This window comes from Oncorhynchus nerka, linkage group LG21 (genome assembly GCF_034236695.1).
Source record: "Oncorhynchus nerka isolate Pitt River linkage group LG21, Oner_Uvic_2.0, whole genome shotgun sequence".
NCBI classification, from domain to species: Eukaryota; Metazoa; Chordata; class Actinopteri; order Salmoniformes; family Salmonidae; genus Oncorhynchus; species Oncorhynchus nerka.
Genome location: NC_088416.1, coordinates 7,013,628 through 7,016,677, shown reverse-complemented (window position 1 = coordinate 7,016,677; position 3,050 = coordinate 7,013,628).

The window sequence follows — 3,050 nt, the reverse complement described above, 5'->3', positions numbered from 1 at the left end:
CCCTCTTCACGACTGTGTTGGAGTGTTTGGACCACGATAGGTCCTTGGTGATGTGGACATTGAGGAACTTGAAGCTCTCGTCTCCTTCCCACACTCCTCCTGTCCTCGCTATCTCTCTTTTCTCCCCCTGTCCTCTGCTCTGTGTTGTCTGACACTCCTCCTTCCTGTCTCTGTGTGAGTGTTGGTGATGGATATTGCTCTGCTCTGGGAGTGATGGGTGAGGTCCTTCCTGAAATATAGGCATGATGTCACAAAGAGAAAAGGTCTGAACTACACTGTAGTCCTATTCTGTAGCTCAAACACTCGGCTGGGGTTGTGTTGTCACAACCTACCTGAAGATTGTGACTGTGCGGCTGACAAAGGCTGAGGCAGGAACGTTTTTGTCTCTACTTAGCCCTGAATGAAATAAACACTAAAAATAAACCTTCTTTTTGAGTGTGTACCAGCTACATAATTTGGTCCGACAACACTGTCATTAGCCATAACCCGGTGAGAATACCCAGTGTTAAAACCCCTATACTTAGTCCCTTGTGATTGATACCGTGTTATTATGTTAGGCTAAATCTGTGTGTTGATGTGTGCTGATAGGCTTAAGTGTTGTGTATGTGAACCAACTGAGTGTGATCTAATGTTGCATGAGAGCAGTAAGCCAGGTGAGGAGTCAGTGCTCCACCCATATCATGCGTCCCAAATGGCACCTGATTACCTTTATAGGGCACTACTTTTGCACTACTGGTCAAAAGTAGTGCACTATAAAGGGAATAGGGTGCTATTTGGGACATAATGTTCATTCGGAAAGTATTCAGACCCCTTGACTTTTTCCACATTTTGTTACGCTGCGGCCTTATTCTAAAATGTATTGTTTTTTTCCTCATCAATCTACACACAATACTCCATAATTACTTTTTTTGTGCAAATGTATTAAAAATGTAAAACTGAAATATCACATTTACAGTATTCAGACCCTTTACTCAGTACTTTTCTGAAACACCTTTGGCAGCGATTACAGCCTTGAGTCTTCTTGGGTATGACGCTACAAGCTTGGCTTGCACAGCTATTTTCAGGTCTCTCCATCAAAGACTTGTCCCAAAGCCACTCCTGATTTGCCTTGGCTGTGTGCTTAGGGTAGTTGTCCTGTCTGAGGTACTGAGCGCTCTGGAGCAGGTTTTCATCAAGGATCTCTCTGTACTTTGCTCCGTTCATCTTTCCCTCAATCCTGACTAGTCTCCCAGTCCCTGCCGCTGAAAAACATCCCCACAGCGTGATGCTGCCACCACCATGCTTCACTGTAGGGATGGTGCCAGGTTTCCTCCAGATGTGACGCATTCAGACCTACGAGTTCAATCTTGGTTTCTTCAGACCAGAGAATCTTGTTTCTCATGGTTGGAGAGTCCTTTAGGTGACTTTTTGCAAACTCCAAGTGGGCTGTCGTGTGCCTTTTCCTGAGGAGTGGCTTCCGTCTGGCCACTCTACCATAAAGGCCTGATTGGTGGAGTGCTGCAGAGATGGTTGTTCTTCTGGAAGGTTTTCCCCATCTCCACAGAGAAACTCTGGAGCTCTGTCAGAGTGATCATTGGGTTCTTGGTCACCTCCCTGACCAAGGCACTTCTCCCCCTATTGCTCAGTTTGGCCCGGTGGCCATCTCTAGGAAGAGTCTTAGTGGTTCCTGTCACGTTCTGACCTTTATTTTCCTTTGTTTTGTCCTTATTTAGTATGGTCAGGGCGTGAGTTGGGGTGGGCAGTCTATGTTTTGTGTTTCTATGTTTAGGTTTCTGTTTCGGCCTAGTATGGTTCTCAATCAGAGGCAGGTGTCGTTAGTTGTCTCTGATTGAGAATCATACTTAGGTAGCCTGCGTTTCACTGTTGGTTTGTGGGTGTTTGTTTCCTGTGTTAGTGTTTGTGCCACACGGGACTGTTTCGGTTGGGTTTATTTCACGTTATCGTTTCTTGTTTTGTATTTCATAGTGTTCAGGCTTTTCTTATTAAAATCGTCATGGACACTTACGACGCTGAGGAGGAATAGGAGGAAATCTGCCGTAACAGTTACAAACTTCTTCCATTTAAGAATGATGCCACTGTGTTCTTGAGGACCTTAAATGCTGCAGAAATGTTGTGGTACCCTTCCCCTGATCTGTGCCTCGACACAATCCTTTCTCGGAGCTCTATGTATTCCTTTGACCTCATGGCTTGGGTTTTGCTCTGACTGTCAACTGTGGGACCTTATATAGACAGGTGTGTGCCTTTACAAATGATGTCCAATCAATTGAATTTACCACAGGTGGACTCCAATCAAGTTGTAGAAACATCTCAAGGATGATCAATGGAAACAGGATGCACCTGAGCTCAATTTCCAGTCTCATAGCAAATGGTCGGAATACTTATGTAAATTAAGTATTTCTGTTTTTTATTTGTAATAATAACCTGATTTTGCTTTGTCGTTATGGGGTATTGTGTGTAGATTGAGGAGGATTATTATTTTTAATCACTTTTAGAATAATGCTGTAACCTAACGAAAAAGGTGAAAAGGTCAAGGGGTCTGAGAACTTGCCAAATGTACTGTACCTATGGTTTGCATAACGGAACTCTCCTCTGACGTGCTGAACTATGTGCTTTTTAACACGACGGGGAAGCCAGGGAGAGCTCGAAGGAGGAGCAACGGGAGGAGAAAGTGCCAGGATCATTTTCTAGACTTCCCCTTCCCTTCATCCGTCAGGCCTTATCTGAGCTGGGGGGGAGGATGAGTGATGTGGTGGAGCTAGAGACTCTCTTGTCTGTTTTCTCTCGCTATCTCCCTCCCCCTACCTCTTTTTCTCAGTACCTCTGTTATTATGCCCTCTGGTCATATTTTCTGTCACACTCAATGAGCACATAGAACTGCTCTCCTCTCTCTCTCTCTCTCTGATGTTCAGTCTCTAGGCTGACCCTGCCTAAATGAATGTTTACAATTACACACTCTTGCTCTCTCTCCCTCTCGCTTTTTGGCTCTCTTTCCTGCTCTCTCTCTCTCTCTCAAACCAGGAAGCTGTGCAGGGTAGAGTTCCGTCACACTC